The sequence below is a fragment of the Garra rufa genome, chromosome 13 (assembly GCF_049309525.1).
Source record: "Garra rufa chromosome 13, GarRuf1.0, whole genome shotgun sequence".
Lineage (NCBI taxonomy): Eukaryota > Metazoa > Chordata > Actinopteri > Cypriniformes > Cyprinidae > Garra > Garra rufa.
In genome coordinates this window covers 15681767-15704461 of record NC_133373.1, presented here as the reverse complement: position 1 = coordinate 15704461, position 22695 = coordinate 15681767, and the positions used below count along the sequence as shown (strand labels likewise).

Below are 22695 nucleotides of genomic sequence, written 5' to 3'. Positions count from 1 at the left end.
CAGGACTGACACCCTTGCCTGCAGGACGTGCCCTTACAATAAAGCTATTACACTCAAAACAACCTGCAAAAGGATGATTCACACCCACAGGCTCAAAGAATTCCCTTCAAAACTGGGCTTCAATATTAAACAAAATAGATAGGTGATGTGGAATCTCTCAGGGGTTTCTAGATCCTTCTAAAGAAAAGGGAAAAAATAATCTAAATCTAAATTGAGACATTATAATTTAGGCTGACATTTAAAAGTCATTGATTATTTGGTTATGGCCGATAATTAATAAATGAATGAGAACAAAAAATCTTTGTCTAAAAACAAGCAAACATAAATAAATAGATATTATATAAAAGATAAACAAACCCTTAAAAGTACATGCAATTTTGTGAATGTAAAAACAATCACCAGTCAAATTTGTAATGACTGGTGAATTTAGTCAATTCTAGGTGATTTCTAGACATAAACTAGTCTCCACAAATAAGAATTAGCTGATAAATACCCAATATAGACAAATACACTCAGCAAGGATGCATAAAATGTATCAAAAGTCACAGTAAAGACATTTATAATGTTTAAAAAAAGAAAAAAAAAGATTGTATTTTAAATAAATTATGTTCTTTTAAACCTTCATAAAAGAATCCTGGAGTATTATGGCTTTCAAAATATTATTTATTACAATTGTTTTCAACTGTGGAACTATAATCATCATCAGCAGCAGCAGCATCATGTTTTATTAAACAGCATTGTAATAAATAAATATACATATTAATTGAACACTAGTTATTATATGTCTGCGAAGGACAGTCTGTTCTTGAAACCTAATAGGCTATATATACAGTCAAGCCCGAAATTATTCATACCTCTCGCAAATTCTGACTTAAAGTTACTTTCATTCGACAAGCAAGTTTTTTTTTTTTTACCGGAAATGACACAGGCTTCTCCCAAAAGATAAGACGATGTACAAAAGGCATCGTTGTAAAAAAAAATATATATATTTCTCAGCTTTTATTTACATTTGAACAAAAAGTGGTATGTCCAAAATTATTCATACCCTTTGCAAACTGTCACAGTCTATGGGAAAATCCTATGCCAATTCTATACCATTCCAAATAATCCAAGCTGTTATAAAGCATCCTAATTACCCTGATTCATTGGGAACAGCTGTTTTAATGAACTCAACAGGTGAAAAACAGAAGCTCTCTGCTGTTGGTTTGTGGACAGTCATGGCTAAGACAAAGGAGCTCACTGAGGTCCTTTGTATTGTGGCTACCCACAAGTCAGGAAAGGGCTATAGAACCATATCTAAATGTTTTGAAGTTCCAGTGGTTAGAGTGCAAAGTATTATTAAAAAATACAAGACGTTTCGCACTGTGAAAAATCTCAGAGGACGTGGTCGGAAGCCAAAAGTGACACCTGTGCTGGCCAGGAGGATAGTGAGAGAGGTAAAAGAGAATCCAAGGATCGCAGACCAAGGAGGAAACCACTTCGCCAGATAAGGCACACAAAAGCCCGCTTGGCCTTTGCAAATGCTCATCTGGACAAAGAAGAAGACTTTTGGTCTTCTGTTTTATGGTCAGATGAAACAAAAATTTAATTGTTTGGCCACAATGATGTAGCCTTCATTTGGCGTAAAAAAGAAGAAGCCTTCAACCCATCCCCACTGTCAAACATTGTGGTGGGAACCTAATGTTTTGGGGGTGTTTTTCAGCTGGGGGACCAGGGAACCTAATCACAGTAAACAGCACCATGAAAAAGGAGCAATACATCAAAATTCTTAACAACAACATCAGGCAGTCTGCAGAGAAACTTGACCTTGAGCACTAGTGGACATTTCAGCATGACAACGACCCAAAACACACAGCAAAAGTGGTGAGGAAAAAAAGTGGTTTGTCTGGTTAGCAGACAAAAACATTAACATTTTGCAGTGGTCCAGCCAGAGTCCTGAGCTAAAGATCAGGGTGATGGCAAGGAGACCCTCCAACCTGAAAGAGTTGGAGCTCATCGCTAAAGATGAATGGGCAAAAATACCAGTGGAGACATGCAAAAAGCTGGTCAGCAATTACAGGAAGCGTTTGATTGCTGTAAAGCCAATAAAGGCTTTTCTATTGATTATTGAGAAGGGTATGAATAATTTTGGACATGCCACTTTTTGTTTAAATGTAAATAAAAGATGAGTACTATTTTTTTCCCACAATGATGCCTCTTGTACATTGTCTTAGTATCTTCTGGGTGACGTCTGTGTCAGTTCTAATCAAAAAAAAAAAAAAAAAAAAAACCTTGCTGGTTGAATAAAAGTAACTTTAAGTCAGAATTTGCCAGGGGTATGACTGTTGACTGTTTATTTTTTTGTTATTATTTCAGTTTAGTTGAGTACCACTGATGATACAGAAGTTATATTTTTAACAGGACATTAGGCATTAATAATTTTGTGTAAGAAATAATAATTTATTTAGGATGCCAAGTGGATGTATGCCTTGGCATTTACTAAAGTTAGTTCCTTCTTTCTTTCCATCATTTCTCTGCTCGTCTCTTATTTAGCACCACCTGCTGTACACTTGCTTTCTCTCTTTCATTCTGACTCACTTGCTGAGCATTAAAAGTGCTGACATCTTTCTCTAAGAACAGCTATTAATACTGACAGTTACCACTATAATAAGATATAGAGCAAGAAAGGGAAAGAAAGAAAGCAGAAGGCATGGACAGATGTTCTTTTGGAGAAAAAACAAGCAAAAAAAAAAAAAAACAAGAGAAGTTTGACTAAAGTGTCCACGAACTGCTCCGGAGCAGTCCATGCTGGAGCCAGGCCATTGACGTGTGCAGTATAGAGGGTTGAAACACACGCAGAGCCGCGGCTGCTGTAAACACGAACATTGACTAGAGTGACGATCATCCATGGACGCGTTGGAGCCACACTGTAGACGTGCAGTGTGTGGTAAGAGATTTATTCATCATACAGTGTAGATAGCTTCACTAGCCTTATGGTTCCAGGCATGTAAATAATTAAATACATTAGCACAATAATGATAATTTCATGTAACTACTGTAGCATATTATTTACTCACCCTCCTTACATCCTAGGTGTATATGACTTCCTGCTTTCAGACGAATGCAATCAGAGTTATATTAAAAATAATCCTGGGACTCCCAAGCTTTACAACTGCAGTGCCTCACATGGCTCCGGGGGGTCAGTAAAAGCCTCCTTAAGCGATCCGATGTGTTTTTGTAAGAAAAATATCCATATTTAAAACGTAAGAAACACTTTAATGCTTTGGGAAGGGGCGTGGCAATACTGAACGCCTTCTAAGCTGTTCGTCAATTGCAATGCAGTGGGACTGCTAACTAATCACAATACATTTAGTTTTTCGGAAGGTGAAACCTGGAACTAATCAAGCCAGCCTGGGGAGAAAGCCATTGTAATAATGTAAATTATGTGAAAAATTATGCGTTTTTCGAACCACCAAGCATGAGAGATGGAGAGATGTTCTAGTGCACCCCCAAAACAAAATAAAGACTTTGTAAATAAGCATAATAGGACCCCTTTAAGAAAAAAAATGCATTTTGGGGGGCTCCAGGAACATGGTTGAGAACTGCTCCACTGGTGTAGAGCAATGTGGTTGATAGCTTCAGTATGCAGCCTTGTTATTATTCTGTAGGTAATTGAATCATTCGTGTTCATATGTTTAATGTATCAATGCCTTTGCTAGTACCTAGGATTCGTGTTCGCAATATACTGCTTAATTTAATAGCAGGCTAGGGAGTAGAATAAGACACAGCCACTTTCTCTTCAGGGTTTTCTGCAATGATGGGCACCACCTGCCCTTTACTGATTGGCTGGGGCAAACATTAGTTTGATCCTTTGACCATTCTGCCAGCTCCTCCACCTGCCCATGGGACAATCTGTCTGTGTGTTTTCCCAGGAGAACTCACACACACCATGGGAAAAAGCTGCCGCTGCTATACCTCCTCTCTAGAGATCCACTCTAGAATGTTCCATTCGCTGCAACTTAAAAACACATTTACATTTATGCATCCTGCAGACACAGAGATTTACATTGCATTCAGTGTAGACATATTTTAACTTCATGTTTTAATTGGGAATCAAACCCCAGATATTGACGTTGCTAGCATAATGCAGTTCATCTTATAACCAGAGATGGCATCTGAGAACTACTTCTCTATTTTTGTTCAAAATTTGTACACAACTGTACAGAACTCGTGCTTCTTTTAAAGACTACAATTAACACAATGCAGTACAATGCAACATTATTATTCAGCCTGTTTTAAAGTTTTATTCCTGCATAAAGTATGAAGTCTCTACAAAAAAAAAAAAAAAAGAGTTAACAAAAAGGAACTAAAAAGACCAATCGTACAATTACACTGACAAAAACTTCCTACTTGTCGTCAAGCAGATGGCTAAATTACAGCACTTACATGAACTCATCTGTATCACACTCGCACTGTATGCTCCTCAAGAGTCTTTAACAAAAGAACCGTTCTTTTAGAAAAATCTGTTATACATGGCAGGGTTAGAGAATGATGTCAAGATGCTGGCGCCTCATTCTTTGTACTTGACTACAAATAAGAAAAAGAAAAGAAGACCTTGCGGCAGTGTAGAGGTTTTTAAAATTTCCTGCTAGCAAACTGTAACAATCTATCCACGTTCCATTCTTGTCATAGTTTATAATTTGTGAGGTCATGTTTGTAAAAAAATCTAAAGTATCTCATCTAAAGCATTCATCTCATTTATTTCCCTAAGAATTACTTTTCAGAGGTTTTAGACTATTTTTAAATGAGTAATACAGCCATGTTCATGTTGTTTATAACTAGTATGACCTTTCTGTGAACCATAAAAGGATGAAATCTGAAGAACAGGTTAGGAGAACAAATCTTCACAGTATTTACAATAGCCTAGTTCTGTGATTGATTGTCTGCAAGTGAATTGATTCATTCTAGTCACTCAAGAGCAAGATCAGTCAAATATGTGAATGAATCAGACTGGTATTGTGAGATAAGTCACAGATCATTAAACAGATTCAAGAAAGATCTTTGCAAGAACTGGCAATCACCACTTTTCTCATGGAACCTCATTGATGTACTAAGGAGAGTTTGTGCGGAAGTCAAGATTTTCATTGAGTAATCAAAAATTTTGGTCTGTTCCTCACACAAAACTTGTAACACAAGATTTAGATTATAGCACATCGATTCCTGGACCACTTCCACGATACTTTTATATCTTTTTTGAAGCTCCAGTCCAATAAATGTAAGTTTGTTGAAAAGCAAGACCAGCACATTCTATAATATATTGCCTTTTGTGTTCCAGTAAAGAAATAAAGTCATATGGATTTGGAAGAACATGAAGGTGAAAAAGGCTGACAGAATTTTAATTTATGGGTGAACTGTTTCTTTAAACAAAAAGGAAAAAATGGCAACAAGAGAAACACTTCGCCTCCTAAGCCACATGGCTCTGTGAACATGCTCCTACATCTCTGTGCTCTGCTGGTTTTTAATATTGTGCCTCTTGCTTTTTGCTCTTCTTTACTGTTTCTTTTCAGAAACAGATATTTTCTTCATATGTCTGAGGCTAGAGCTCATTTCAGATTGATTTGTGATTTTGAGACTTTCTGAAAGTTTGGTGTGTAGCATTGTGTGAACCATATCATCTCTCCTTTGTTTAAAATTTCCTCTTCTAATTCAGCTGCTGGGGGAGTGTTTAGAAAACTTGCTTGAAAAACAGTTATTATTATTGCAGTTCTGTTTGTAAAAACTAGTTGAGCAGAAACATTTTGGCTTTTTCTTCATCTTCTTCTTCTTCTGCTTTTATACATAGCCTATATTTAATTTCTGTTAGTATTTCATTACGCCTCTCTTCCCAGTGTGAATAATATAGAAGCCTATATCTGACACTGAATTAAAAAAAGGTAATTGCTACCTCTTTTTTTCTCTCAGAATTGCGTAGTATAAACTTGCAATAGTGAGTTATAAAAACTGAATTCTACCTTATCTTTTTTTTTATTATTTATATTAAGCAATTCTGACTTTATAACTCACAATTACGTGATATAAATTTGCTATTGCAAAAAAATAAAGTCAGAATTCTACTTTATTTCTCGCAATTTACATTTTATCTCGCAATTCTGGCTTTTTTCTTAGAATTGCGAGACATAAACTCGCAATTCTAAGAAATTAAGTCGCAATTCTAAGAAATAGTCATAATTCTGACTTTTTTTTTAAGAATTGCGTGATATAAACTTGAATTTCAAGTTATAAAATCAGAATTGTGTGACATAAACTTGCAATTCTAAGAAATAAAGTCGCAGTTATGAGAAATAGTCGTAATTCTGAATTTTTTCCAGAATTGTGAGTTATAAACTCACAATTGTGAGTTATACAGTCAGAATTGTGAGATATAAACTTGCAATTCTAAGAATAAAGTCGCAATTCTGAGAAATAGTCGTAATTCTGAATTTTTTCTCAGAATTGTGTGATATAAACTTGAATTGCGAGTTATAAAGTCAGAATTGCATGATATAAACTTGGAATTCTAAGAAATAAAGTCACAATTTTGAAAAATAGTCAGAATTTCGATTTTTTTTTTCTTCAGAATTGTGAGTTATAAACTGGCAACTGTGAGTTATACAGTCAGAATTGTGAGATATAAACTTGCAATTCTAAGAATAAAGTCACAATTCTGAGAAATAGTAATTTTTACTTTTTCTCAGAATTGCATGATATAAACATGAATTGCTAGTTATAAAGTCAGCATTCAACTTTATTTCTTAACATTCTAAGAAATAGTCATAATTCAGATTTTTTTTTCAGATTTGCATGATATAAACTTGAATTTCAAGTTATAAAATCAGAATTGCATGATATAAACTTGCAATTCTAAGAAATAAAGTTGCACTTCTGAGAAATAAAGTCATAATTCTTAAAAAGTCAGAATTGCGTGATATAAAGTTGCAATTCTAAGAAATAAAGTCGCAATTCTCAGAATTTTCTCAGAATTGCGTGATATAAACTTCAATTGCAAGTTATAAAGTCAGAATTGCATGCTATAAACTTGCAGTTTTAAGAAATAAAGTCGCAATTCTGAGAAATAAAGTCGTAATTCTGAATTTTTTTCTCAGAATTGTGTGATATAAACTTGCAATTTTGAGAAATAGTCGTAGTTCTGACTTTTTCTTAGAATTGTGAGATATAAACTTGCAATTGTGAGTTAAACAATCAGAATTGCGTGATATAAAATTGCAATTCTAAGTCGTAATACTTATAAAGTCAGAATTGCATGATATAAACTTGCAATTCTAAGAAATAAAGTCACAATTCTGAGAAATAGTCATAATTTTGATTGTTTTTATTCAGAATTGTGAGTTATAAACTGGCAATTGCGAGTTATAAAGTCAGAACTGTGAGATATAAACTTGCAATTCTAAGAATAAAGTCACAATTCTAAAAATAGTCGTAATTTTTACTTTTTTTGTCAGAGTTGCATGATATAAACATGAATTGCTAGTTATATAGTCAGCATTCTACTTTATTTCTTGCAGTTCTAAGAAATAGCCATAATTTGGATTTTTTTTTTTCAGAATTGCATGATATAAACTTAAATTTCAAGTTATAAAATCAGAATTGTGTGATATAAACTTGCAATTCTAAGAAATAAAGTTGCACTTCTGAGAAATAATGTTGTAATCCTTTTAAAGTCAGAACTGTGTGATGTAAAGTTGCAATTCCAAGAAATAAAGTCGCAATTTGGAGAAATAGTTGTAATTTTTTTTTTCTCAGAATTGCGTGATATAAACTTGAATTGCGAGTTATAAAGGCAGAATTGCATGATATAAACTTGCAGTTTTAAGAAATAAAGTCGCAATTCTGAGAAATAAAGTTGTAATTCAGAATTTTTTCTCAGAATTGTGTGATATAAACTTGAATTGCAAGTCATAAAGTCAGAATTGTGTTATATAAACTTGCAATTTTGAGAAATAGTCGTAATTCTGACTTTTTTCTTAGAATTGTGAGATATAAACTTGCAATTGTAAGAATAAAGTCTCAATTCTGAGAAACAGTCGTAATTCTAATTTTTTTTCTTAGAATTGTGTGATATAAACTTGAATTGTGAGTTATAAAGTCAAAATTGCATTATATAAACTTGGATTCTGAGAAATAAAGTTAATTCTGAATTATAAAGTCAGCATTCTATTTCACTTCTTGCAATTTCAAATTTTTATTATTCAAGATTCAAGATTCAAGATTCCTTTATTGTCATTGTATAGTTACAACGAAATTGAAGAAGCAATCCTTGGGTGTAACATACATTAAAAAACACAGTGACATTAAAAATACAAATTAAAAAATACAATAATAAATAAAAACAGGAATAGCAGCAAGTATTCCTATGTTAAGTAGTGCAATTAAAAGTTCAAGTAACAGGTAGTAACAGGTGCAAAATGCAGTATTTTAACAGAAGTGCAATGATGCCTTAAAGATATGCCCTGATGTATTCATAAATATTGTGCAAAATATTAGTTTTTTTTAAAAACTGTGCAATATTTCAGATGCTGTTCTAGCTAGCTACTGAAAGTTTATGTAGGTGGTTTCGGGGTGTTCAGTTCGCGAATGGCTCTAGGGTAGAAACTGTTTTTGAGTCTATTTGTTCGTGATGGTATGGACCTGAAGCGTCTGCCCGAGGGCAGTCGGTTGAACAGATGATGTCCGGGATGAGATGGGTCTTTCAGTATCCTGGTTGTTCTATTGATGTAGTGAGAGCTGGATAATACCTCCAGAGAGGGCAGGGGGCAGCCAATGATTTTCTGGGCTGTGTTGATGGTTCTCTGAAGATTTCTCCTGTCTGCTTCTGAACAGCTGGCATACCACACAGAAATGCAATACGTCAGCACACTTTCAATGGAGCAACGGTAAAAAGACACCAGAAGTTTCTCCTGTAGGTGGTTTTGTTTCAGGATTCTGAGGAAATGAAGCCTCTGCTGTGCTTTCTTGACTGCCGCAGTAGTGTTCGTGGTCCATGTAAGTACTGAGGAGATGTGTGTACCCAGAAATTTGTGATCTGAAACTCTTTCCACACAGTCCCCATTTATGTAGAGTGGTGAAGGGTCTGGACTGTTTCTACGGAAGTTTATTATTAGTTCTTTTGTTTTTGAGGAGTTGAGGATTAGGCTGTTATCCGCGCACCATGTAGTTAGTCTTTGGACTTCGTCCCTGTAGGCAGACTCATCATCATCAGAGATAAGCCCGACTACGGTTGTGTCATCCGCAAACTTAATGATTCTGTTGGTTTGGTGAGCAGGAGAGCAGTCATGGGTATAGAGGGTGTAGAGAAGAGGGCTCAGCACGCATCCTTGTGGGGTTCCAGTGCTGAGTGTGATGGTGGAGGAGAGATTGGGGCCTATCTTGACTCTCTGGGGGCGGTTGCTGAGAAAGTCTTTGATCCAGAGACATGTTGTTTCAGAGAGGCCTAAGTCTGCAAGTTTTATTATGAGTGTGTCCAGGTTTACTGTATTAAAAGCTGAGCTAAAGTCTATGAAGAGCATCCTCACATAGCTCCTTTGGTGTTCAAGGTGTGTCAAAGCAGAATGAAGAGCCGTGGTGATAGCATCCTCTGTGGACCGGTTCGCTCTGTACGCAAACTGGTGTGGATCGAAGGTAGGTGGAAGACTGGCTTTGATGTGCCGTAAGACCAGCCTCTCGAAGCACTTGGTGATAACTGGAGTGAGTGCGACTGGACGGTAGTCATTCGGACACGTTGTAGTAGTCTTTTTCGGCAGTGGTACAATGGTGGTGGACTTCAGGCAGGACGGAACGATAGATTTAGACAGGGACAGATTAAAGAGCTTTGTAAACACCTCGGAGAGCTGGTCGGCACAGACCTTCAGCACTTTACCACTCACACCATCAGGTCCGGATGCTTTCCTTGGGTTAACTGTTCTGAGCATCTGTCTCACGTCATGCTCTTGTAGGGTGAGTATGTGGTTGCTGGCGGCTAATGGGGGTGTATTCACTAATGGAGGAGGATTAACTGACCTTGTCGTTTCTACCTCGAAGCGAGCAAAGAAACAGTTTAATTCTTCAGCCAAGGTAGCATCGCCATTAACAGTCATGTGGTTGTTGGATTTGTAGTTTGTGATTTGTTGGAGTCCTTGCCATACCAGCCGTGGGTTGTTGTTGGTGAAGTTGTCCTCAATTCTCCCTTTGTAGGCTGCTTTAGCCTCTCTGATGCCTCTCTTCAAGTTAGCTCTGGAAATGCTGTACAGTACTTTATCACCAGACCTGAAGGCATTGTTGCGGTCTTTGAGGAGATTTTTGACCTTCTTCGTCATCCAGGGCTTTTGGTTGGGGTAGATCTTAATGTTTTTGTCTACTGTGACATTGTCAACACAGTTTTGTATGTAGCAGAGTACAGTTGATGTGTACTCTTCCAGGTCTTCTGATTCAAAAATGTCCCAGTTTGTCCTATCAAAGCAGTCCTGCAGCTGCATGGATGCTCCTTCAGGCCATGTTTTTACAGTCTTTATGGTGGGTTGAATTTTCCTCCTTAAAGGTATGTACGCTGGAATTAGTAGTATGGATAGGTGATCTGACTGGCCAAGATGTGGAAGAGGTATTGATTTAAGTCCGTTTTTAGTGTTTGAGTAAACCTTGTCTAATGTCCTTGCACCTCTGGTAGCACAATTAATGTGTTGGTGAAATTTTGGAAGAACAGCCTTTAAATTTGCGTGGTTAAAATCTCCCGCAATGATAAGGGATGCATCTGGGTAAGTGCTCTGATGAGTGTTTATTGTATTGTACAGGTAGCCTAGGGCTACGCTAGCATTAGCATCTGGTGGAATGTAAACAGCGGTGACTATAACAGCGGTAAATTCACGCGGAAGATAGTTCGGTCTGCATTTAACTGTCAGATACTCCAAATCAGCAGAGCAATGAGAGCCTATGATCTTTGTATTTGTACACCAGCTGTTGTGCACATAAATGCATAAACCCCCTCCTTTGCTCTTACCGGAGTTGTTGTTCCTGTCCCAGCGCAGTGCTGTGCGGCCCGCTAGCTCAATGGCTACGTCTGGGATGAGCGGGTGAAGCCAAGTTTCTGTTATGATCAGAATGTTGCAGTCCTCGATAAGTTTGTTCGTTGATATCTGCAGTTTAAGTTCGTCCATTTTATTGCACATGGATCTCGCATTGCTGAGAAGAATGCTGGGTAGCGATGGTTTATGTGGATGTTTCCTTAGCTTAGCAAGTAGGCCGGACCGGCATCCTCGCTTTTGTTTCCTGTGCCGTCGCCGCCTTCGTCGCTTGCCGGGGCCGAAAACAATCCAGGGAGAACCCGGTGTTCTGGATATCTCCTCCGGTATATGGTTTGAGTGCAGAAAGTCGCTTGTAACAGCTTGTTTTGACTGCTGTCCGATAATCAGAAGGTCTTGACGGTTGTACGATGGATTTGCCCGACTGAATTTTACATTTGAAAACAAACATGTAAACAAAAACACACGTAACAAACACCGAAAAGGAGAGCGAGGAGCCGCTGCGACTGTGCGCGCCGCCATCTACTTTGCTTGTAACATGCAATTAAATTATGCAATTCTGAGAAAAAAAGGTCTGATTTGTGAGCTCATATCTTGCAATTCTGACATTGTTTCTCAGAATTGCGACTTCACAAATCTGAGGAAAAAAAAATTGGAGAAAAAAAGTCAGATTTGTGAGATAAAAAGTCGCAATAACCTTTCTTTGGCAGAAACAGCCTTCCATAGAGTAATGAACTTTCTCTGCATTTCATCTTCGTTGCTATCATGAAAAATAAAACACACATGAGTTAAAAAACAAACTAAAAAAAAAAAAAAAAAAACACCGTTGCGCAAGCCCATTTGCCCCCAATTGATATTGGGATTGTAAAAATTTATATGAGACCCTCATAATGATCTGTATTGCTAGTTAATGAGCTCTCAATGGTGATCACAATGTTCCATCTATCCATGTTTTGTAACTACTTGTCTTATGTAGTTCATGTATTGTACTAATTCAGTTTTCAACTTCCAACTAAATGATTCAATCACAGCAGTTCCTCACTCAAAGCTAATGAATGGTATCAGAAGAGAAATACAGTGCTAAGTCATATGAAGTACTTTTATGATTCTTTTATGCCCTTTCTGAAAATTACAAGCTCCTGTTCATTGTAACTGCATGTAAAACAGCGACCAGTGCTGCTTCAAAGTTCTTCCGAATTTTCCCATTCGCATTCCATGTAATAATTAAAACCACACCGGTTTGTTTTAAGATAAAGATAAGTAAATAATGACCGAATTTTCAGTTGTTGGTGAACTATTGCTTTTAACAACTTGCAGATGATATTTTGGAAAATCGCAAGCACTTTGTTTTTGACTTCAACAATCACCAAAGGAACAGAACTGCTTTAACGAGATCTTAGAAAACCAAGGGAAAAAGAAGACAGAAAAAGGCCGTCCATCATACTCCTGTCCCACAAAAAGAAGACAGGGGAGCTCGCAGACAAATCACAGTGTGTCAGACAACACAAACCTGTCAAATTACAACATAACAAAATAAAACTTTCAACCAACAGAGAAAGAGAGAGAGAGACAGAGACAGAAAGAAAGAGAGATGGAAAAACAACGGCAAACAAGAGCTGGGGAGCCCGTGAGTGTTTGACCTTGACAGAAGTAAGCTTGTCTGATGAGATTTCATACTCCTCAGCACTAGAAGAGAGGATCGTCTTCCGTGGCTTAACACTCTATCGTTCCACCGCTCTCACCCATCAGGGTCTTATTGATTTTCTTTCTTTTTAATCAGTCGTTTTTATCAGATGGAATCGTGCTGTACATCAAATATGAAATATTCATGGCAGCGGGTGCCTGTCAGTAAATAAATGCTTGAATAATAACCACTTACAAACCAAACACACGTACACACACACTTTTGGCACAATGTTGACACTGAAACACCACTTATAAACCACAACTGTCCAGTCAGGCACACACACATAGACAGTCTGGTGTATAGTTAACATTTCATCTTCATTCCGCTCATAGCAATAAGTCTCAAAATTACTATATCTGGTAACACTTTACAATAAGCTGTCATTTGTTAACATTAGTTAATGTATTAACTAAGGCGAATGAACAATACATTTATAAATCTTTGTTAATGTTAGTTAATAAAAATACAGTCATGCATTGTTTGTTCATGTTAGTTTACAGTGCATTATCTAATGTCAACAAACACAACTTGTGATTTTAATAATGCATTAGTAAATTTCAAAATTAATATTATTAATAAATGCTATAGAAGTATTGTTAATTCTTAGTTAATGTTAAAGGGGTCATCGGATGGCCATTTTCCACCAGTTGATATGATTCTTTAGGGTTTTAATGAGAAGTCTATAACATACTTCGGTTAAAATTTCTCAATGGTCGTGTAAAAAACATTGTTTTTAACTTGTCAAAATCAGCCTTTTTTAGAGCGAGCTATTCTGTTGCATGTTTCTTTAAATGCTAATGAGCTCTGCTTGCCCTGCCCCTCTCTGCAGTGGGATGATGAGCCTTAATGTTTACTTTAGCCGAATTTAGCCGCGTTTAGCTGTCAGACTTGCTAACTAGTACATTATTAAGAAAGGGCATTTGCAAAGATGCATAAAAAACCCTTATGCTCACTTCTGCTGTGGGTGAACGTCATCACAAATGATTAGCACGAACATAGATGCATATGTAGATCAGGATCGGTGCTTTCCTTTCAAAAACTAAAGTAACATCAATCCTCTGCATCTTCAGCGGCTCAAATGTCGGGAATAAATGACGACTGCTATGTTCATTATTACATCCAACAACAGAACACCTCAATCTGGAAATTCTTGTCTTCCCCTGCACCTGAGTCGACACAATGGCGACTGAACTGTTTCAGCTTGGTGAGGGCGGGTCTAAGTTAAGGTGCTCATATCAATCAACTATCGTGGGAGCGGCCTCTGTCAGTGTGCCATCACACTGACAAGAAGCTGAGAATAACCTGATTTAATAAAGGGGATATCACTTTTAAAGATTAAAAAAAAAATACTACTGGGTGGATTTTTATCATTGTAGGGTGGTTGTGTTCACAAACTGCCAAAGCACATTAATGTTCAAAAATGGCCTTTGTGAACATGCTTAGGACAGCTGGACATTGCGGTGGATCAGAGGTAAAAAATGATATAAATATTTCTTGCACAGATTGATTGTTTCATATCTTAACACCTCAATGTATCGTCACAAGCCACAGGGTTTAATTTGGTTTTGTCCGTGTATGTTTTTTGACTCTCAAAACCATGGATCCCATTGACTGCCATTATATGACTGACAGACTGCAACAGTTTGAGTTAAAAATATTTGTTCGTGTTCTACTGAAGAAACAAAATCACCTACATCTTGGATGCTCTGGGGGTAAGCAGATAAACATCAAATTTTCATTTTTGGGTGAACTATCCCTTTTAAATTGTATTGCTCACAAATGCACAATGCTTTTTTTTTTACCTCACTGCATTTCAGCAGTCAAATGAATAACATATTTTTATTTGCTCTTTAGAATCAGAACTAGCGATGATTCATAAATGAATCACTTCTTATTCAAAAGGTCATACGAATTAACAATCTAAATCTGTTCGCAATTTTGTTTGAATCATTTGTACACTTACTGAATCATTTGGAAAGTTCAAAAATAATACTAGATGAAGTGGATATTTACCTACAATCCACTTAAATTAAACCAGTAAAAACCTGTCCGCTTCATTTGTTCAACAACAGCTTGTGAACAACTCTGCAGGTAAGGAAAATAGAGACATAAAAACACAAAGTATCATGACTTTTTCTACATGTGTTACGGACGGTGCTGATGGAGGAGACAGAACACGGAGACACAAATAAACAAAGTCGTTAATAAATCCACCGGTAAATCAGGCAGGAATAAACAGGAACACAGAAGAACATTCAACAACGTCAAAACAACATTAAAGACAGACAGGGAACTGTGAACACAGACCAACTTATAAAGGGAGTGCTTAATGACAAGGACAGGTGGTGCGAATTAGGCTAACGAGGGGGAAGTCCAAATATGGGCATGGAGTGAAACCAACATAACCAGAACAACAGGGGAAGACAATGGGAGAAACCAATACACACTGACAGACAGAACTGTGACAACATGTGCCATGATATGTATACAGTATATATATATATATATTACATATATATATATATTGTAGAAATAAAGTAAGCATGAAGTTTCACTCCTAAACCTAACCATCAGTGTGGTGTAGCAGATCATATAAAATCATGAATAAATTCATACAGGCCACCAATTTGCCTAAACCGAAATAAAAATTGGCCATTAGAGTGTTGAATAAATTAGAGTAACATATTTAAACTCATTCTAATGCTTAAAATGGCAAAGCCAATTAAAATGTATTTATTTTATTGCACTATTGATGTACAGATTCATATTCTGTACTGCATTAAAAAAGTGTTGCAAGAAGCAAGCATTTTTCATATCAATCTATATCTATAGATGTCACTGCATTCACACAAGTTCAACCCAAGCATCACCTGTCTGTCTTGGACAGGTCCGCCTCCCTAGTGGTTTCCATGCAGATTAATTATCATACTAATCAATTATTCATAATCTGCCAGTGGACAGGCAGAGCTAAAAACCTACTATTTGACATGGCAGTGAACACGGCAGTCCTCATTAGAAATTTACAATGCAAAGGATGTGTAATATTTATGAAGGGCAATAGAGACGCACGGAAGAAAGAGGCTTTAACATCAACATCTCTCTCTTACTCTACGGCTTTCTTTCAAATACATTTGACTTTTTAGTTTTGTTTCACTGACTGAAGCAAATAAGGGCAACTGCCCAATCAGCCATTGACTTAACAAGCAGTATTTCTGCACAAAAACCACCAAAGGAAAGGCTTTCAGATAAGCTTAAAATGCACCACAGTGTCACACCTAATGATACAGAACAAATTCACGTGAGCTTCGGAGATAACCAAATTAATATTTAATAACTATAATACTTATGTCTCATTAGAATCTAAATTTAATGTAAAACTTACAAAAACTGACATTTTAAATGATTTGTACAACACAGTTCACAGCAATTTTGAAATATTTAGATTTATTGCCAATTTGGATATTTTTGTACATGATCCTTGTACATGATTTTTGTATCTGACCCTCACTAAGGGCTTATACAAATCATACAGAAAGTTTGTACGAAATTGCACACTCATGAATGAATGAATGAAAAGATAAACAATAGTTTTGTTTTCTTGTTGTTTCTTGTCCATATGAAATATTTACTCTCAGAGAGACAACACAGACGTGTAAAGTGCTGTCTGAAGTAGTTAATGTTGTGCATTCCTGTGTGGGTGTATAGTTTTTCTTTTTCTTTCTTTCTTTCTTTCTTTTTTTTTTTTTTTTTTTGCCAGGCAGGCTAATTGCATTCAGTGATCAGTATGAAGAGGAGTTGTCATGGCGATCCCATCACTCTCTCACTGTACTTTCTCTGATTTTCAACATGTTTTTCACTCTTACCTGAACTTTTTTTCATCTGTTTTAATATTAGTTTATCACTTAATTAGCATGTCCAGTTTTATCAGTTTTTTAAAAGTAATGCATTGCAATATTGCGTTACTCCCCAAAAAAGTAACTAATTACATTATTTAGTTACTTTTTATGGAAAATAATGCATTAGGGGAAAAGGTTTGTCACAACATTTGCATATTATTGCTCTTTTGTTGGTTTTGATTGCTTCTATTGTCCTCATTTGTAAGTCACTTTGGATAAAAGCATCTGCTAAATAACTAAATAAAATGTAAATATAACATATTTAATTATTGCAGGTTTGCATCTTTTTCAGAGTTTGCATTTCATGGTTTTTATTCATTTTGAGAAATACTGAATCTGTTTTTTTTGTTTGTTTGTTTTTTTGTTTTGTTTTGTTTTTTGAGTGAGATGAATTAATGCTACCTGGTCTCATGACAAAAATGTACCTGGGGGCAGTTTTTTGCACAATATCACTGCAGTTTCCAAAAGAAATTAACACTAAAGGGCAGTAAAACTCCAACACCTTTTATTCCTTTTCACACAAAATATGATTTTGATACAGAGTTTGATAAAGCGTATATATATATTATATATATATATAAGATTTTTTTTTGTAAAATTCCTACTATAAATATATCAAAATGTAATTTTTGATTAGTAATATGCATTGTTAAGAACTTAATTTGGAGAACTTTAAAGGTGATTTTCTCAGTATTTCGATTTTTTTTTGCACCCTCAGATTCCATATTTTCAAATAGACGTATCTCTGCCAAATATTGTCCTATCCTAACAAACCATACATCAATAGAAAGCTTATTTATTGAGCTTTCATATGATGTATACATCTCAGTTTTGTAAAATTTAACCTTATGACTGGTTTTGTGGTCCAGGGTCACATACACACACACATATATATATATATATATATATATATATATATATATATATATATATATATATATATATATATAATAGAATATATTAATAGAAATCTGCACAACTGTTGTTTTATCTGACATGCATTGCTGGTAAAAATAAAACAACATTCTGTTTTGACAACAAATCAGTCTTGGAGTGGATAGTATTTGCAAACTGTAGCAGTGCATAATACATCATATCATGAACAACATGAGCAATGCAAACAAGTTCATCAACGCATGAATCAATCTTACTCTAAATGCTGACAATTTCTGATGCAGTTTTCCAACACATCATTTTTTAAATCACTTTCGTGCATGTAGGCAAAGACAAATGATACAGAGAAGTTAAAATGCTCAAAGGAACATAAACCTCTCTGTCTTCTCTTCGCTAAACTACAGTATCCCACAGGAGATGGATCATATGGGGTAACAGGCTCTCAGTCACATGGCATTTACAGCTTAAAAGTCCAGAACTGAGACCCCTGTACAAGCTAGTAGAGTTCAAGACACATTTTTTGTTTTTTATTTGACATAGCATTTTAAAAACACATCGATCGTATGCAGGTTTATATGAAAAGCAATTAAAAGCATAGTGACTGTGCGGCATCTGCCTTCAAGCTCTAAATAACTTAATGTCAGCAATTAAATGAGTTTGATCCACTCTTTCTTGATTGCCTGGTTTTAATTCAGTGACAAACTGAGAGACAAAGACTGACGTAAATCGCAACAGGTCAAAAAGCCTCATGAGCTTTTGTTTTCAGGCCAAACACTCATCTCCTTGGTGACAAAGTGAGCACTGTGGAAATATTTCCCATCTCCACCTTCCCTCCCATCCATTCTCACTCTCTGTCTGTGTGCTTTAAACATAATCCATATGGTTTTAATGACCACAGTGCTTTCCATTGTTTGTGAATGTCAGCTTGTATTGATCAAGTGGACCGAAGCCAGAACATTACTCATCACAAAATACTGCCTTGTTATCACAGAAAAACCAGGGCAAAAGGAAGAACAGGAAAAACAGCAAGAGAAAGATACCAAAAAAAGTCTTGAATCACTGACCAGATGGACAAAATGAAACCTCTCTGAGTTACAGACAGCTGATTTACTCACTGTATTTGGTTTATAATTCCTTCAAGGAATAGTTTACCCAAAATAAAAATTGCTGAAAATTTACTCACCCTCAGGCCATCCAAGATGTAGATGAGTTTGTTTGCTCATCAGAACAGATTTGGAAAAACCTTTAAACAGCTCCTTATTTATTTAGATCACAAATACTGACAGTCATGACCTAAATATGTCTTTCATTTACAATCATCAATAGTAGAATTCAGCTGTATTCACATTCAAGCTCATTTAATCAGTGAGTGGCTGACTAAAGAACTGCTGTAATCAATCAGTCCTATTTGCGAATGAATCGTTCAGTGTGATGTGTAAACTAATTCACCAGGTTCACTGGAAAGAATCAGCTTGAATCAGACATCGCTGTTGTGTCTCAGAGAGGGTGGCAATATATTCAGTTAAAGATAACAAGGAATTATATGCTTTTTATAGAATAAAATAGGGCAAACAATATGATATAATGCTTCAGAAGTAAAAATACAATTTTCCCAAAATAAAATAAAATACAATACTCTGATAAAGTACAGATACTTGAAAAATGTACTAGAGCTGTATTGATTTCAATTCAGTTTTGATTCAATATTGCTTTTTTTAGATATATATCAGGTGCAGTGCATGGCAAATTTAATGCTGTAACATATACATTTGAGTCATTTGGTACGCCATGACTATAATATTGAATGTTAAAAATAACTGATTTGTACACAAACACTTAAATTACACTTTTTATAAAAGTTACAATTACATAATTATATTTCAAGTCCAGTTTGTTTTTTGAAATATAAACATTTAAATGTGGGCTGTCATAAAAACTTGACAAATATATGCATATATGCATATATTTGTCTAGCTGACTAGCTGAGTTTATGGTCACCACATATTGGTGTAATATATTTTTCTGAGGTAAATGTGACATTATGTGGCATATTGTATACAAGCTGTTATATGTACGTCTTTCTGCAGTTGCTGTAACTGGTTTTAAAGTGGAAGAGATTATTAGATCGCGTGTGCTTCGTGCTGCCACTTCTCTTGAACTGAGGTGCTACGGCGATTTGTCACTCCACATTAAACAGTGCCAAAACGGCATTTACTGTTTGAATATTAATAAAATGGAAAGAAGTTGAAACCTGAAACTTTTTTCACATCAATAGTAACAAAACACAAAGCTTTTTGCAATTTATTAGATGGGAGGTGTGCTACAATGTTCCGTTCATTAGGCTAAATGAAAACATGCTAGACTAGTTGATTCCTGCCCTTTTAAGAATCAACATTGTTTCGTAAAAATGAGAATGAAATAAAATAGTAATATAAATATTTTTGCCCCGCCCTATTAAGTATAGTAACAAAGTAAAAATACTTAGTTACTGTCCACCACAGATTCAAAGCCAACATGTCCATGAATTTGTAAACATTAGAAGGAAATGCAAAATGTTCATAGTTGATTTGATGAACTGTGTGAACTTGAGAGGAAGCGAATGCATCCACTAAGAACGACCTTGACATCATTTGTTAGCCTATAATTAGTCTCAGCCTCAGACGTCACGCCCACGGACCGCTGGCTGAATGTCTGATGCATACGGCACACTTAGCTAGAAAGACTTTGGGAGTTTCAAAGTCGTCCTCTGATTGGATAAAGTGTACAGGATTTCCAGGGGACGTGTGTGTAGCGTTCTTTAATGCTCCGCCTGGAAACAAAGATGTCGTGACGCCAAACCCGCTCACAAAAGAAGATAATTGTCTTGTTTACAACTGTGACAATGAGCATTTACAGGATCAACTAAACGCTGGGCTTTGTATGTGAAATATTGAAAGTTTGTGGCATAGAATCTTTAAAGGGGTCCTATTATGCTTTTTCACTTTTTGAATTTTAGCCAGTGTGTGGTGTGTATGTTTGGGCATAAAAACATCTACAAATTTACAAATCTCAAAGTCCGCTTCAAAGGGAGATATTTAGTTTTTTAAAAATCCCCTTTGCAAGAACTACAACGAATGGCTCCTTTGGACTACAGCGTTTGTTTTCCAGATGCTATGTCACAACGCGATCCATTAGAATATCATTCAAATAAATCCTGCCTACAGAAATTTGAATCGTTGGCAGGTGGGGAGGGACGAGGTGGGGGATTCGTTAACTTTAGCGATGTAGCATGGACAGCCGGAGGACGGCTTGTATAAATGTGAGCATTGACTAAATTATTGGTCACGCCAGAGCTGCACCGTAGACTCTTAGTGGTAAGAGATTTATTCATTATACAGTGTAGATAGCTTCACTAGCCTTATGCTGGAGCTGATTTCGGGCATGTAAATAATTAAATAAATTAGCACAATAATGATAATATCATTTATCAGTGATCTTGCAGACTGATGATAAGACCAACACTACTGTAGCGTATTATTCATTCACCCTCCATGCATCCTAGGTGTATTTGACTTCCTTCTTTCAGACAAATTTAATCGGAGTTATATCAAAAATAATCCTGGCACTCCCAAGCTCCAATGGCAAGTGTCCATCAGTCCAAAACAAGTCGATCCATAATAAAAAGTGCCTCACATGGCTTCATTAGTAAAAGCCTCCTTTAGCGATCCGATGTGTTTTTGTAAGAAAAATATCCATATTTAAAATGTAAGAATCACTTTAATCCAGTTTGCTCAGCTGTACACGGAACTTGCTGCTTTAGGAAGGGGTGTGGCACTACTGAAATGCTGTCTAAGCTGTTCGCCAATTGCAATGCAGTGGGACTGCTAACCAATCACAACACATTTTTTTTTTTTTTTTTGGAAGGTGGACCTTCATTAAACCCGGAACTAACAGAGAATGGGAACGTGACGTCAGCAACGCATGGCATTCTGGGATTTAGGGACACGGACACTACAGTAGAGACTGGGGCTGTATCCGAAATCGCCCCCTATACCCTATTCACTATTCACTAAACAGTTAAAACCACATTAAAATGGAGAACACCTGCTGTGTTATGACCTGCCATATCTGCTCTCATGCCCGGAGTGGAAACCAGATCTAAAATGAAGCGCAATTTTCCGCTTTTCAGCTTGAAACAACAGAATGGTGAAAGCAGCTCAATGAAACTGGTTTTGTCATTTGTATTTATTAGTTATAATAGATTCATAATCCCTGATCCACTTAAATGTGTTATTGTAAGCAAATGCAATCAGCTCTTTAAAATATTAACACAAATGTAGCTGTTTTTTTTCTCTTGTGATTTGTATTTGTTGTCATTGTACACTACTTAGCATGTCCCCAGACATGGCCGCGACAACCCAAAATGCAGTGCGCAGTCAAGAGTTTTAAGAAAGGAAAAGGAAAGGACATGACTTGTGGCAAAGTATGGTGACCCATTCTCAGATTTTGTGCTCTGCATTTAACCCATCCAAGTGCATACACACAGTAGTGAACACACACCATAAACACACACCTGGAGCAGTGGGCAGCCATATTGCTGTGGCGCCCGGGGAGCAGTTGGGTGTTTGGTGCCTTGCTCAAGGGTCTCACCTTAGTCGAGGATGGTATTGAGGATGGAAGAGAGCACTGGTTATTTACTCTTCCCAGCGACAATCCCTGCCGGACCTGAGACTCGAACAACCATTAGGCCATGACTGCCCCAAAAATGCAGGGGAGAGCGCAAACGCAGTCCCCTACTACCATAAATTATGCAGTCAAGATTTGCACATTTGGGGAATTCACGGGGGTCTGCACGGCCGGAGTGCAATGGCCGAGCCTTGCCCTGGGTGCACCACCTTCTCGATCATGGTGTCTCCCCTGCCAGTTAAGTTACACACTGATCTATTATTGTGGCGACATTTTCTGAGTCTGAAGGTCTGGCTACGCTAGACTAGCTTATAATATGACATTCAAACATTTTAACAGGTTCAAATAAAATGTCCAGGTAAAATGTCTTTGGTTCTTTGCATTTGTCCCTCTATAAAGTGAGACTCTTTAGGGCCTACCAAACAAAGTACACTATATCTCATATGACATGGTTTCTTTCTCTTCGCCCTATTCTTTCCCCTCATTTTTGTATCAACCTATGGCTGCAAGTCAGTCAATGCAGCAT

The 22695-nt window shown here is 36.5% G+C and overlaps 1 protein-coding gene and 1 non-coding gene across 2 annotated transcripts in view; both read right to left on the bottom strand.

The window, feature by feature from the left end:
- The window catches only part of LOC141283190 (exostosin-1), a 370248-nt gene that overhangs the window by 187097 nt on the left and 160456 nt on the right, over nt 1–22695 (bottom strand).
- On the bottom strand, nt 22252–22415 carry LOC141283938 (U1 spliceosomal RNA). Its single transcript, XR_012338304.1, has one exon. It is a non-coding gene; the product is annotated as a U1 spliceosomal RNA (small nuclear RNA).